The sequence below is a fragment of the Typopeltis vanoorti genome, chromosome 12 (assembly GCF_054136105.1).
Source record: "Typopeltis vanoorti isolate ZY-2024b chromosome 12, IOZ_Tvanoo_1.0, whole genome shotgun sequence".
Classification (NCBI taxonomy): domain Eukaryota; kingdom Metazoa; phylum Arthropoda; class Arachnida; order Uropygi; family Thelyphonidae; genus Typopeltis; species Typopeltis vanoorti.
In genome coordinates this window covers 21627291-21644204 of record NC_143560.1, presented here as the reverse complement: position 1 = coordinate 21644204, position 16914 = coordinate 21627291, and the positions used below count along the sequence as shown (strand labels likewise).

At 35.0% G+C, this 16914-nt stretch overlaps 1 protein-coding gene across 1 annotated transcript in view; it reads right to left on the bottom strand.

Annotated features, from left to right (window-relative positions):
* Positions 1-1838: 1838 nt before the first annotated feature.
* The window catches only part of MBD-like (methyl-CpG-binding domain protein 2), a 90587-nt gene continuing 75511 nt past the window's right edge, over positions 1839-16914 (bottom strand). The window contains exon 6 of the mRNA XM_090401466.1: positions 1839-2285. The gene's annotated coding sequence lies outside the window, so the exon portion shown is untranslated. The remainder of the gene's footprint in view (positions 2286-16914) is intronic.

Below are 16914 nucleotides of genomic sequence, written 5' to 3'. Positions count from 1 at the left end.
AATTAGTTAGGAATTAATTAGTAGTTTATTAAAAATTAATCAGTAGACAGTGAAGAAGTTGGCTGGTAATGATTTTTTCATTATTTTTGAGAATACTGAGGAGCAAGCAATCAGATAACAGTTTGGCAAAAGTTTTTTTAAAGGACTACTGATTTTAAAGACTTGCTTCATGTTAATGGTAGTTAGCAGATGACTATGACATCTTATATAAGTGATAAGAATAGCAATGTGCAAATGGACCAGGAGAATTATTAGTATTCATTACTGAGAATTTCAGCAAAAGATCAGAAGATGCATGTAGTGAGTGAGTGTATTAGGTTTACCAGGTTTATGAAGCAATAAAAACCTGCACATATTTTAAAAAATATTATATTGCAAAAATCAAAGAATTATCTGTTAATTACAGTTGCTATTGCTTTATGTGCCATTAACTATGTTTGTAAACTTGGTACCTACAAGTTTTGATCCAAACATTTTTTTGTTTAATTATTTCAGTAATGTTAAATTATTGACTAATTAAATGTAAACTGCAAAGTGTCCATTTTCTAATACTGATACATGCCTATAAAATAATTTATGCCTTTTCTTAATGAAAACTCTTATAACTATAATCTGAGACCAATTAAGATGTTAACAATCAAATCTCTAGTATTTCTAAGTTTTACTACTGGATTCCAAATTTTTCTTTGAATGAATTGAAAATAATGTATATATTTATATAAAAAATAAGCACTGGGTTTATAGATTTTATTAATAATTATTTAATAAAACCTACCAATTTCATCACTTAAGCTAGTGGGGCTTCATCTGGGTTTGGGATGAAGTAGCGAAACTAGTAGGCTTTGTTAAATAATTATTACAACATATAAATCCAGTGTTAGTTATTTTTAGTTCATATTTATTTATTTTTTCTATTAACATAGCATTATTAACAGTTTTATGTTTTTCTTACAAGTTCAATAGTTATAATAGTATAAAACAATACAGAGAGGTAAATTTGAGAAATCAACCTAGAGAGAAATTCTGGGTTCAGTTTCTTTCACCCAGTAAAATAATAGTCATCCATTTGAGATGTTATATTCCATTGACATATCCAACTTTTATCAGTCTTCTTTTGTTGTTATTATTTACCTTAAAAGTATGATATAATCTGTCCTAATCAAAAATTTGAATCTAAGGTTTATAAATTACATTTCAAACCTGATAATTTATTATAATTACCTTTTTATAATACAAATTTCATACCTAAGCAAAATGAAAACATTACATGATAATGCTAAATCTTTTAAAACAATGATATTAATAAATAATATCATGATGCTCTCTGTTCTAACACTCACGCCATTAATTGGTAAACCCCATAAATCACATAGCATCTTGTCATTTATCAGCAACTTAGTATTCATTTATTATGCCAAACCAGCCCTATCTCTATGACTGCAATCACACTAAGGAGTTACTGCTTCCAGTTGCTAGTTCATGACCAAAATGATCAGTCACTTAAATGATTGGTTTGGAATACAATACTTAGTTACTAATAAGTGGCTGAATGCCACCATGTGATTTACTGTCATTGTATTTCTATTTTCTTGTAAAGGTAATATCAATTAGATATAATATTATAAGAGATAAGTCCCACACTGTTAAAACAGTGGTCTTAAATGTTAAAATATTAAAATTTTTATTAAATTCTTACATGTAATAAGAATTTAAGTATAAGCAATGCCTCTCAACAAGTATCTTCCTTATTAAACTGTAGGAAAATTAAAAGTTCAATTTCACAAGAAATACACTTTAAAACAAACAATATATCTTTACTTCAAAAATTAATCACTTAATTTTAGTCATAAATTGTCTAAATTTATTAAATAATATAGTGATACATCGATTTTATCCTATAAAAATACATTTATAATACCATGACGTTCATTGAAAATAGGCTTTTTGAATTTACAAAAAGGCCTTTCTTCTTATCTTTCACAAAATTTGCATACTGCTTCAAAAACTTCCCTCCCCTACAAAAAAGAATTTGATACATGATTACACGCATATTCTACAAGAAAATATCAGATAAGCTTACAGATATTTTCCATCAATCCATATTCACTATGAATTTTTATAAAACAGGATATAGTCCAAAATATCATAACTGCCATTCTTTCGAGATAGTAAATAAATTGCCAAGTACACTTTGATCATAACCACAGATGGGATGAGTACATAATACATGAATATAAGGGATGATGGTAATGATATCTCATAGGAAAATGCACTTGCTTCATATCCTAATCAAAAGAAATAAATCATTTTAGTGAAAGTATGTATTATGTATAATGATGAGAAATAATTTACATAATAATCCTTTTCTTTCTTTCTCACTTTTTCTTCCATGTAGTGTGCATATCTTTCAAAGCATGACAGATATATAGACTTAGCACAACCTCCATTAACAAATATACAACACTACAGTAGTTCTGCAAAATGGCTATAATAAAACTTTCAATGGCCAAACCTAATGATAATACTTCTGGAACATTATTATTACGTAAAAGCTAATTTATTTCACAAGTTAAGAAGTTCTTTAAAAATGTCTCATGAGAAAACTATGGAGTTACCATCAATGGAAAAATTCTCAATCAGTTATGTTTTGCAGGTAACATTGTTCTTTTAGCAAAAAAATAAAGAAAAAAAGCTCAGAAAATGCTAAATAACTTTGACAAAGAAAGCAGGAAAAAAAGTTTAAAGATTGATGACAAATTCCAATCAAATCAAATTAAAATTAACAGATCATCATATTAAAATATAAAAAAAGAAATGCTTTAATATATGAATTATTCCAATGTTTATCTATGGAAGTGAGACATGGACAACAACTAAAAATCAGGAACAGGTTGCATGTGCTCAAAGCATTTTGGAGAGAAGAATGTTCTACATTAACAAAAAGGAATAAAATAAGTAATACTAGAATTAGAGAGATGACTGAAGTAGAAGTTATTGTGAAGTGTTATAAATCATGTAAATGGAAATGAGCTGATCATATTAGTAGATTGCCAGATGAAAGGTAGACAAAATTAAGCACTGAATAGATACCAATAGAAGAAAAGAGAAGGAAATGTCAAAGAACAAGATGGAAGAACAAGACTACAAAGATTTGACATGAGATGGTGGACATTAGCTAAAGACAGACATGGATAGAAAGAGGCTAAAGAAGAAGAATTATGAGCTACTGCATAATGTCACTGCAATCTGTGCAATAGGATACGAGGTGTGGCTATTAAATAACAAGACTGGTTCCAAAAATGTCGTTTATTATTACAATTGTACAACTTAATTGTTATCCCCTTCAACATACTCCTTCCTATATCTATACACTGTTACATATGAATTTTCTTGGAAGTTTATTTTGCACTTGGTTAGACTATAATAAATTTAGTTTAATCCTTTATCCAAGTGTAAGCAAACAAAGTTTGCACCTGAAAATATCTTCAGGACTGAGGCAACTCGTAGTAAAGGTGGACCAAGATCTCATCACTTCTTGTCTCAGTATCTCCTATAATCCAAAGCACATCTCCTTGTGGATGTATAATGCTATGCATTAAAGGAAGGGCCACTACCCAGACCGGTTTCGACCTTTATTGAGGTCTCGTCAGTGGGAGCTAGACCAAGAAGTGGTGATACTAAGGCAGAAGCAATGGAGAGGTCATATTTACCTATGCGAGTTGCCAAAAGGTGTCTCCCATAATGCAAAGTACATCTCCTTACGGACATGTATAATGCTATGCATTAAGGGAGATAATTATGGGAGATACTGAGACAAGGAGTGATGAGAGCTTGGTCCACCTTCACTACAAGTTGCCTTAGTCCTGAAGATATTTTCAGGCACAAACTTTGTTTGCTTATACTCGGATAAAGGATTAAACTAAATTTATTATAGTCTAACCAAATGCAAAATAAACTTCCAACATCTTTCTCTAAATCCAGAGTAATTTAATTTTTTATTTATTCGTATGGAGGTTCCTCCTTTTTTCCCCCCCCTGTCCCTATTGGGGCGAGTTGAGCCCCCCTCATGGGGGATTAGGTATTTATGGCTGTAGATCCGTGTGTGTGTTCACGGAGCCGGTTTGCCTGCTTGCGGGATGAAAAATACCAGATAAACTGGTGGAAAAAACCCTACTGCCTGCGTCCAAGACCGGATAACTTGACTATGGCTGAGGAAGATCCTCAAATTCCTCACGTCTTCACGGGAATCGAACCTGGGACACTCCTTCCCCAGTCATATGGTTGCGAAGTGCACAGCCCCTAGGCTAACCATGCGGACAGTAATTTAATAATAAGGTAGTACACCTTTTGGCAACTCATATAGGTAAATATGACCTCTTCATTGCTTCTGCCTTAGTATCACCATTTCTGGGTCTGGCTCCCACTGACAAGACCTCAATAAAGGTCGAAACCAGTCTGGGTAGTGGTCCTTCCCTTAATGCATAGCATTATAGATGTCTGCAAGGAGATGTGCTTTGCATTATGGGAGATACTGAGACAAAGAGTGATGAGAGCTTGGTCCCCTTTACTATGAGTTGTCTCAATCCTGAAGATATTTTCAAATGCAAACTTTGTTTGCTTACACTTGGATAAAGGATTAAAGATTAAACTAAATTTATCATATGAATTTTCCACTGTTGGAAGCAGTTCTTCAAGTCATCAGGTGTTATCTGTTTCAGTAGTGCTGCCGTTTTCTCCTTTACCTCATCCACTGACTGAAAATGGGTGCCCCTCAATGTGAATTTCAACTTTGGAAAAGGTAAAAGTCGCATGGAGCTAAGTTCAGTGAGTAAGGTGGATGGTTCAACACTGGGACCTGATCTTATCAGCCAGATACTGCTTTACAGACAATACACTGTGGGCTGAAGCATTGTCCTGATGGAGAATCCAAGTGTTGTTCTTCCACAGATTGGGTCTCTTCTTCCTCACTCGTATTGAGCATAACTAAATGTTTTCTCTTCAAAATAAGAGGATAAGGTTCTTGAAGTGGTCGTTTAGAATTACAGCTAAAACAACTAAGGCTATGAGACCAGTATATATGTCTGTGACACATGTTGTTGGTGATGTTTTAGTTTTTTATGCTGCATCAGCATTTCAGGTTACAATGCGCCATGTCAAAAGATAAAATAAAACTAACAAATATCCATATATAATTAAATAAGTTAAAACTGCTATGTCTGATGCATAAAAATAAAACTAAAATCAGTATATTAAAATATATAATTCTAAAATGTCATATACTTGTATAATTACTGATTTTTTGTAAAATTTAAAAACACTGGATAAGTATATAAAATCTGAGTGTATAAGACTCACGTAGATTACTGAAACCAATAAAATAATGACTGAGCTCAATGATATAATGAGAACATTCAATTAAAATATGATGAGCAGTTAGAGAGGATGAACAACATTCACACACACACAGGCAAATCACATTTCAATTGGAATGAGTTTTGAGATGGGTATGGCCTATGCAAAACTGGTAAAGAACAACTTCCTCTCTACAAACCTCATACAGACAAGAATGTCATTTAAGTTCAGACTGAATCTGATAAAGCTTATTATGAGCTTTTAATGGAACTTGTGATAGAGTATAGATTATTAAACACATGTATTCATAATAATGAAGAATTATAAAAAAAAAATGTTTTTCTTTATTCTTGTGAATATATATCTTTAATAATCAGCATAGCTTGTTGCTGTTCTCTTTTTCTCTCTCTATGCATGAAGTCTGCCACTGGGATGCAAATTTTTATCTTATAATCTACCTGCATTAGTACACTGGCAGACAAAAAGTGGACAAAATTAAGCACTGAGTGGATACAAGAGAAAGAAAGGTCGCTGAAGAACAAGATGGAACACCGATCTACAAACGTCTGACAAGAAATGGTGAGCATTAGCTAAAGACAGAGAGAGCTATGCATACTGATCACCGAATTAGAAACTTCTTTAATACCATGTTGGACCTCCTTTAGCCCAAATAATAGCACATATGTGGTTTGGAATATATATATTCCACAGGCATTAGATTGCAGCTATATCCACAACATACCAGGCATTCAGCTTTAACTGGCTCAGATTTGACAGAAGAGGACTCTGCTCCTGGATCTGTTTTTCTAACATGCTCCATATGTCTCAAAGATTCAGATCCAGGCTTTAATAAAGAAGTATTAGGACTTTTGGTGGCCAGGGAAGATGGAAGTTGATGTCATGCTTGCTGAACAATTCTTGCACGATGGACAGCAGCACTGTTATCTATAAAACAACCATCACCTCCTGGATAAAATGTCAACACTGCAGGATGGACTTGATCAGCAACAATGTTCAGATATTTCTTGGAGGACACCTGACCTTCCAGCAATTTCAGGGTGCTTCTGTACCAACAAAACATGCCCAACACCATGTCCAGAAAACCTTGAGTTGTGTTTACAAGGCAAGCTGGGTTCATTGCTTCATGGACTCTCACCAAAATTTCTACCTACTGTCAGTACAGAACAAGGTATACTGTGACTCAGACCACATGACCTTTTTTTCAGTCTTCCAGTGTCCTGAGACCACCATAGATGAACTTTCCAGTTCTTCAGAGAAATCAATTATTTCTGTATAGGCATGTGACTGCTAATACCAATCCTCTTCAATTCTCTGTGCATAGATTGGTGAGATATGGATCAGGAATAGCCGTCATTAAATGTTCCGGTCAATTTGTGACCACAGGAAGTTTAGTTTGTCGATACAAAGCCTTCTCAGTCTTTTATCATGTCGATCTTGTTCCTGGCAGACTGTCTTAGGACCACAGTTACACCTGTTACACCTCTTAGCCAAGCTGTGTGGGTTATTTTTCCATTGATTAAACACCCAAGATATCTTACCTTATGAGAAACTAGTCAGCTTTGCTGTTTTCAATATCATGGTTCCAGCCAGATAAACCCATTATTGAACTCCAAATACTTTTGTATATATGCTATATAAGTGATGTTTATGTACATCTGCATAAAGGTTTCTAATTCAATGGCTAGTAGGTGCAGAAAGTTAAGGGGGAAGGCCTATATCCAGCAGTGGATGAAAAGAGGCTCAAAAAAAAGAAGAATCTATCTGTAATCTGTGTAGAGAACATGCAGGTGACAGAATTTTAAGAAAAAAAGCTGACCTAGATGCTGTGTGTCTGCAGTTTTATTTCCCTTGATCCCAATGTAATTTGGGATCCAACACTGACAAACATTCAGATTCAGAAACATTCAGGATCCTCCTTATCTGACAGAACAACTCAAGCCTGGAAAACAGAATAGTAAAAAAAAAAAAAAAGACTTTGTTTTACAAAGAATACAGAAAGAAAAGAATAGACAAAGATGAAAAATGCCAGTTCTGGGAGATCCTCTCCACCATGAACTCCTCCACCATGAACGTTCATGGTGGAGGAGCTGTAAAACACAAATTTTTGCAAACCTTTCCCACTTTGTTTAAGTAGGAAAGGTTTAAGATTCCTAGTTGAAGTAATCATACCACTTTAGATTAATTCTGCTCACACATTCTCGAAAATGTGCGAGCAGAGCTAATGAGTTCATTCATATTCCTTTCTAATATTGCCATTCAATCACTTATTCTGTAGAATAACATGTGCATTACAAAATTTCCCATTTTATTTCAGCAACGAAACTTTTTAAATCCTTATCCTTCTGCTTTAATTTCTATTTTAATTCTGATCACATTTCCATGGTCCTCTTTTTATTACTGACTTTATCAAATTAGTTCACCATCTCTTTTAAATCAACAATATTGTTTTCTGAATATTTTTTTGAAACATTGTCATAAGGTTATGATTAAAATGTGATTGATGACTGCTTTATTCTCATGATATTACTTTTGAAGTAATATTATAAATATTACCTGAAATCACTATAAGATTCAAAATTTTATCAAGTTTTACAATTAAACTTATTTCTGAAATCCAGAAGGTAAGAGGAAACAGTTCTACAAATTATAGACATGTCATTTTTTAATAATTGCATGTTCAGCTACAATGAAACTAAAGATTCAGAATTCTTTACATTGAAGAATTTTTTTTTATATGAAAATATATCAATTAAGATAACTATTAAGCTATCTGAATTGATGTGATTGATCTTATTACTTAAAATCAGATCTCTGATAATTTTTTATTAAGCTATGAAAAATGCCAATCTAAAAACATTTAGTAGTATAAGTCTCTTTAAGGGTTAAAGCTAAATAACTGGTAGGAAACTCTCATACGGTAAGAAAGATTGAGAACTGATCAGAGCTTCTGACCCAATGCCAACCCTCATTTTCTCATGCCATACCTTGTAAGTATCTGTATCACCCAGACAGCAAATGAAACAGGAAAGGGCTGGATGGTTTATCATTATGAAATGTCATGCCAGCTGGGGCAATACCTACATCTTCTGTCCAAAAAGAAACCAAACTTTTGATAGAAAATAAAACACAGGCCAATTATAATTATTCAAATCATTTATTTCAATCAATATACTCTGTCTCAGCTTTGATAGTGTTTGGCACGATCAATTAATTCGATAAATGAGTTTTTTTAAATCGGTTTTTGGGATACTGTTGAGGGTCATGGTTACTGCCACTTAATGTTTTCGATGGTGTCATATCGCTTTCCTTTCGTTGGCAAATGAAGTCGGGGGAAGATAAAGAAACCACAAGGTGCTAAATTAGGTGAATACAGTGAGTAATCCAACACACAAACTTGGTTTTTGCTCAAAAACTGTCTCACACTGTTCGAACAATGAGATGGTGCTTTATCGTGCAAAAGTGACCAGTTGCCTGTATCATGATATTCATGCCATACGAGACGAATTCTCACTATGAATCGCTTCAAAATTTTTAGATAAAACTCACCATTGACCATTTGGCCAGGCAGAACAAATTCTTTGTGGATAATGCCTTTGGAATTGTAGAAACAAATCAGCATTGTCTTTGCTTTTGACTTCTCCAAGCGACTTTTTTTTTTTTTCAGATGCCCTCTTCTGGTGGTCTCTACTCAGCACTCTGGAACTTTGTTTCGGGCTCATACTCAAAACACCACGTTCTGAGTATGAGCCAGTAACGATCGCTTCAAGGAAGTTTGAATCCTTATGAACAGTTTTAATGAGGTCCTTGTAGTGTTCAATTCAATACATTTTTTGATCGTCGGTCAACAATCGCGAATTCAATTTATGAAGGCCCAAACTCTCAGTCAAAATGTTGTGCATAGTTGATTTTGGAATCTTCAATTCATCTTCAATCAATCTCATGGACGATTTCAGGTTTTCTTTGATGAAATCATGCACTTTTTGGATGTTAACTTCACTCAGTCCAGTTTTTGGATGTCCCTGCTTTTTGTCATCCTCAAGCATCTCACGACCACTTTGAAATCACTTAAATCACTCGTAAACTTGAGTATGGGATAAGCATTCATTACTGTATGCTTTTTGAAGCATTTGATGCATTTCAGTAAAACTTTTAAAAAGTTTAACACAAAAGTCAATCACAGCTCTCTTTGAAAAATGAGTTTCTCTTTGAAACTCATTTTCCGACCATTTGTCAAAACACACTGTCACTCTTGGCACTATAACTCGGCTTCTAATGAAACAAATGTCATAAACAGTTGCCACATCACTAATGAAGGTTGCCACTTTCGACAACAAAGAGATACAACAGATGGCGCCACTATTTTCTTCTATTTTCGAAAAGTTTGGTTTCTTTTTGGACAGAGGGTGTAGTTGAACAAAACTCCAAGTGTATCGAATAACTAGGTGAGCAATGAAAAACAGAGATAATGGAACAAATTCACTCTCAGCAGAATTGAAGAAAGGCACCATCAACATAAGATGACTCAAGGGAAAAGGTGGAGCTAGCAGTAGAATTGCCATGTTTACATAATTGGTGTTACTGAGAGAAAGAAGTCTGAAACAGATGAGATACTTTAAATAATAAATAAGTTACTCAAAATACCAAGTAATTTTATATAAACTTGGTTTTCAATCCTATTTCCCAAGTAAGCAAACAGACAAGTAAGTCAAGTTTGCACCTGCACGTAGTGTAAGTCTGAGGCAACTTATGGTAGTGCCACTCTAGGCAACTTGTGGTAAAGGTGGAAAAGAGTGGCACTACCATGAGTTGCCTCAGACTTGCACTATGTGCAGGCACAAACTTTACTTACTTGTCTGTTTGCTTACTTGGGAAATAGGATTAAAAACCAAGTTTATATAAAATTACTTGGTATCTTGAATACATAATATACCCAAGTTAAAAAACTTTCTAATAAATAAGTTATTTAAGATGTAATATAACTTCAGTATTATACATTCAAGACAGATTCCTTCTTGATTACAAGCTCATAAATTAGAGGATGCTTTTAATGACATCCTACTAATGTCACCAGCCTGGCTGGCTGAATGGTTAGCATATCTGCTCTCCAGCCAAGAGGCGGGAGGTTCAAATTCTGCCAAGGGCATAGATGTTTGTGATTATCTTACTAACCAATTACCACAAGTATTGCTGTGACCTGTGTCCTGGCACAGGATGACATTTGATGTCTTTGTGACAAAAAAAAAAATAAAAAAATAAAAAAAAAAACTATCAGTGTGTCAGTCATGATGGTTTATATTCTACCACAATGGTCTTCACTAAGTTTGAAGTGCTACGAAAATCTAGACCATTTTGGATTGCCTACCTAGGATAAATGTACTGGTCATTCAAGGAGATTTCAATGCAGAAATGGGAAAGAGTACTAGTTAGGTCCAGTATGACAGATTTGATCAAGTGAAATGCAACGCTCATAACAAACGAGTTGGAATTTGTCCAAGCTAACGGATTAGTTATTGCAAAATGATTACATCCTGGTACTGCAAGTAGAAGACAAGTATCTTTGATGTGCACAACTGCTTAGCAGCAGACTGTGACACAAACCATCCACTAGCAAAAGCCAACTAGATTAACACACCCATGACAGGCTATGTGTCATGCCTTATGTTGTACTAGTATACTAGTATAGGATGAGACACATCCTGCCATAAATATGCTAAGACTCTGAATCTGTCTTGAATGTATAATATTGAAGTTATATTATATCTTAAATAACTTAGTTATTATTTAGAAGTATCTCATCTGTTTCAGACTTCTTTCTCTCAGTAACACCAATTATTTAAACATGATTATGTTTACGTAATTGGTGTAAGCATGGCAATTCTTCTGGTAGCTCCACTTCTTCCATTGGATCATCTTATGTTGATGGTGTGCTCTGTGCCACTAGAATGGATGTCAAAGTGATTCCTAAAAATCAAAAAGGTTGAATGATCTATTAGGAATTAATGAGAACACACCTGAAATATTCTGAGAAGGAGTCAAAAGTATAATCCAGGATAGGTCAAGCAACATCTGGGTACAATTAGAAGACTAAGAAACCCATGGATCTCAGAGTTAACAGAGATCTGATCAAGAGGGGGAGAGGAGACACAGGATTGAAGAATATAAGAGACTATACAGAGTAAAAAATACATCAGACAGGACAAGAACAAATATTTTACTAAGAAACATGAAAATATAGAGCACCAGATGTGCATGCTCATCTGGTGCTCATGCTCAAGAGGATATTTGGGCTAGTTTGTGAACTTTATTAAGCACAAGTTCATGCCAAATTGAATATTATCAAGAACAACAATGGAATAGTATTAATGGAAGAAGAGGAGACCAAAAACAGACAGAAAGAATATCTGATGAAGAATTGCATAGGAGAGGATGAGGAAAGTTTGGAAACAACCCCTCCCCAACACAAATCTTGGGTGATATTCACCTCCACTTAGGCACAAAGTTAAAAGAGCAGTTAAGGAAATTAATAAAAAAATAAGGCTCTGGATGGACAGAGGGATAAGAGCATTTCACAGATTGATGGTAAGAATATAGGAGTATGGCCTAGAGCAGGGGTGTTCAACCCATTGATCACGATTGCAGAGCGATTTTTCGTCAATCTCTTGTGTATTCCTCCTTACTTACAAATTTAATTAAAACTGAAAACATAATATTTTATTTATCATTATTTTGTATTATTTTTAATTCGCTCTTTAAGTATTGCTATTGTTTATTTATTTTTGTTAAAATTGTCAAATCAGTAATTTTCTTATAAGTCCTTATAACCTTATAACCTAATTCATTTACCTTATAAGTTATAAGGTAAATGAATTAATTTGGATCAGTGGAAGTCAAACAGGGAGCCGAGTGAATACGATTATAAGCAAAGTGTAAAAACTCGATTGTAGCTTAAATATTAAATATTCCAAAGCACATTACATCAATTTTTTACTTAGGTTAAAGTTCCATGTGAATATTGTAAAAAAATAAACTTTGTTTGTCTCGGTAAAGTTTGTATTAGATGTTTTTGTAAATAACTCTTTTAAAGCTAACTGTATATACTGCTTTAATAAGAATATGTCATCATCATCATCATCATCATCAAATTCCTGCCATGTACCCTCAAGGGGTGTACAGGATATGACAGTACTACATGAAAAAATTACATCATTACTAACTTCCTATCTACAATTTTCCTCCAAATCAGTCTGTTACTTGTCAAGACTCCAACATTATCAGATCTTATATTTCTATCGTCTAAGGCACTTTGTACCGTATCAATCCACCTATATCTTGGTCTTCCTCTGGGTCGTTTTCCTGCCAACCTGGCAGAGAACACTTGTTTTGCTAATCTTTCCTCTCCCATTCTATTTAAGTGACCATACCATCTGAGATTAGCTCTGCTAGCGCATTCCTGGATGCTGACAATGTCAAGTTCTTTCCTAATATCCTCATTTTTAATATGATATTGCCATTGATGCCATCTGTTCACGCCTCTAATCTTTCTCAGGACTCTCATATCTGCGGTCTCTAGTCTTTGGTCAAGTGTTTTACTTCTGACCCAGCTCTCAGATCCATAAGTTAAAATTGGTTTGAACACAGTCTTGTATACAGCTAATTTAGTGTTCCGACTAATTTCTTTCTTATTCCATATGAATTTATTCAATTGACTTCCCACGATACCAGCTTTGCTGATTCTGTTGTCTATTTCTATATTTAGTTTACCATCTTCAGTAAAAATTGTGCCTAAGTAGCTGAAATGTTTTACTTGTTCCACAGGTTCTCCATTCACAACACAGTTGACATTTTCAATGATTCTGCCTATTTTCATTGTCTTGGTCTTTTTATTGCTGACCTTCATACCATATCTATTGCAACAGCTATTCAATTTAGTCAGAGAATCTTGCAGACTTGTAGCGGATTTATTTACAAGTATAACATCATCCGCATAAAGCAAAGAGCTGACATTAACATCTCCAATTTTGATATCAGGTTTAATACCACATTCCTTCATAATGTGATCCATATAGATAATGAATAACAGAGGGGATAATGTACATCCTTGTCTCACACCAGATTTTACATTAAACCATCTTCCTGTACTTCCTTCAATTCTAACTGCTGACTCACAACTCAAATAAAGACTAAGTATTGCTTGATATAATGCCCCATTGACACCATATAACTGCAGCGTATTGAATAGCTTCTCTCTTGGCACCTTGTCATATGCCTTTTCCAAATCGACAAAACTTAAATACAGATCTTTGTTATATTCCCATGCTTTCTCGACTATTTGTCGTAAAGTGAAAATCTGATCCTGACAGCCTCTATTTGGCCTGAATCCAGCTTGTTCTTCACCAAGCTTTTCTTCCACAATTCTTCTCAACCGTTTCTCAAGTATACTTGCATAGATCTTGCCAGGAACACTCAGTAGGGAAATACCTCTGTAATTCTCACATTCAGTTTTATTTCCCTTTTTATATATGGGTACTATGAGAGCTCTACTCCAATCATCGGGAATTCGTCCCTCTGTCCAGGCTTTCTGAACTATGCAGTGCAGCCACTGTAAGACTCTTATACCACCATACTTCAGCATTTCTGGTCGAATATCATCTACTCCTGCTGCCTTTCCACATTTCAAGCCTTTGATGGCTTTTTCTACTTCAGGAATGGATATGTATTCCTGACTGCATGCCTGGTCAGTGTTTTTTATCACTGTGCTGTCATCACTGCTTGTTTCATTTAGCAGTTTTTCAAAGTAATTACTCCATACTTCAAGGATATCTTTTTCTCCTGTTTTCATTTCACCTTTATCATCTCTAATTCCTTTTACAGCACTCTTTCCTCCATTCCTAAGCTTCTTCAACAACCTCCAGAATATTTTGCCACCTTCTTGATATTTATTTTCTATATTCTTGCCAAAGTCCTCCCATGACTTTTGTTTAGCTAGTTTTACACACTGTTTAGCTTTCTTACATTTGTCTCTGTATTCTGTAAGAGTAAAAGCTGACTTATTTGTCAGGAAATTTTGATATGCTTTCTTCTTTTCCTTCACTGCCTCTTTAACTTCCTGTGTCCACCAGGGAGTTCTGATTTTTTTATCTTTGCACACAACTTCACCACATGCCTCTCTGGCAGAATCAATCAATGTTTCCTTCAGAGTTTGCCACTGAATCTCCAAGGTTTGATTCCTGTTCTCAAACTCTTTCATTTTCTTTTCAATAATATTTCTGTATTTTAGTCTACAGTTTACATCTGAGAGCTGCTCAACTTTTATTCGCTTTAAAACTTTCTTACATGTTATTCTTTTCAATATGAAATTCAATTTTATCCTGCTCAAGACTAAATAGTGATCACTTCCAATTTCAAATCCTCTGTACACTCTGGTGTCCTGCACCAGGGAGAAAACATCACTATCAACAATAACATAGTCAATGAGACTTTTCTTATTCCTAGCCTCTTCTCTCCATGTGAATTTGTGCACATTTTTATGTTGGAACATGGTGTTAGTAATAACCAGTCCATGTCCTGAGCAGAAATCCAACAGATATTTGCCATTATTATTAGCTTTGCTCTTTTCTCCAAATTTTCCCAAAATATTTTTGTATGTCTCACAATCATTTCCTACTCTGCTATTTAGATCCCCTACAAGGACCAACTTTTCCTTTTTCATTGTGTCAGTTGCTTTTTCTAAAGCCTCAAAAAATTCCTCCACTTCTACCTTAGTAGAACCTTCTGTGGGACCATAGGCACAAATAAGTCTCATTGTCCAGTTCCCCATTCTCATATTTGCCCACATTACTCTACTTGAGACTGACTGCCATTCAAGAAGATTAGCCTCGTATTTTGTGTTGAATACTATGGCTACTCCTTCTTTTCCTTGATTGTTATTGCCTGAATATAACATTTTGTATTTATTGCTCAGAAAGATCTCACCAGTTTTGGTCTTTTTTGTTTCAGTCACCCCTATTATGTCGATCTGGTACTTATCTAATTCCTCAGCTAGCTCCATTTCTTTGCCATTCAGGCTTCTTACGTTGATAGTACCGATCTTTAACTCTGGTGATGTTGAGTTGGGGTTTGTTTTCAGATTTGTTCCAGTAGCTGACTTTTCGCTGTTCACCCTGGTTCCCTGGCGAAAACAACGGGGGCCTTGTTTAACCGGGCGACGCCCCAGCCGGCATGAAATTTTGTCATGTTGTACCATCATTTTTCATTTTGGTTTAACCAATAAGAATACAATTTGGTCGGCTAAATCCCAAATTGCCAGCCCATCCTCGTTCGTTCAGTATCAAAGTAGATACCCAACAGGGTGCACCACGAGAAGGTGAGGATTGGACATTAGGTCAGAAGCGCTGGTCGGTTCTCCGCATTCCTTTAAAGGCTATGTGGAGGTCTCCTCTCAGTTATACAGCTTTGACCCTTAAGCACCCCATAAGAATATGTTAGAGTATTAAAAACAAAGGCAATGTTTTTGGTGCCAAAGCTGTACATGGCGGCATTAGAAAGATTGTTATTGAAACTTGTATATATGAGAAAGGCTTGCAGGCTCTAAGTGTAAACATCTCTGAAGTCAGTCAGAAAGAGTTCAAACAACTTTCCAATGGCCAGCAACTTACCATCAAAAGAAAGCAGAGGAGAACAAAAGGCGTGCTGAACTTGAAACTTAAGATGAAAGATTCATATTGATTCTTTGGGGGTTGCCAAACTTCATGCGAGGTCTCAGAGGAGGCCTAATAAAAAGGGACTGAAGCAAGCAGAAGGAGTCCTGGTTCTAGAATTGCTGTCAGAGAGGAGGCCGCCCAATCCAGAGTTGCTATCAGAGAGACTGCCCGGATCCACGTTGCTTGAGAGAGGAGTTCCCGCTTCCAGAAAGGAGTTTCTCGGTTCGAGATGTCGCTAGAGAGAGACTACTTCTAGGACGCAGACAAGGTTTCAAATTGGCGAAAGGAAGAGTTCCAATTGCCGGAGAAACGTTTCCAGACCAGGTTAATGTCAGACGTTCACCAGCGTGTTGTGTTTTCATTACAATTTGACGAATCAAACGACTTCACTGATATTGCTCAGTTAATGGTATTTATTCACATGGTATTTCAAGATTATTCAAGTAAAGAAGAAATTATACCATTATTGGGATGGACTAGGGGAGAAGACATTTTTTCAGCATTTGAATGAATTTGTGAAACAACACAAACTTCCGCTTTTTAAACTTGTGTCTATTACTACTGATGGTGCTCCTGCAATGATAGGTAATAAATCAGGCTTCATTTCATTATGCAAAAATGATGACAAATATGCAGATTTTTTAACGTACCACTATATTATTCACCAACAAGTACTGTGTAGTAAAAGAGTAAACACAAAAGATGTTTTGGATATTACATTTAATATTGTAAATTCTGTTCGAGGAAAAGCCCTGCAATGGCGGTTATTTAAATTACAAGCAGATGATGATAGGGAACTTCTGTTGTACAATAATGTTCACTGGCTCAGCAGAAGTCAATT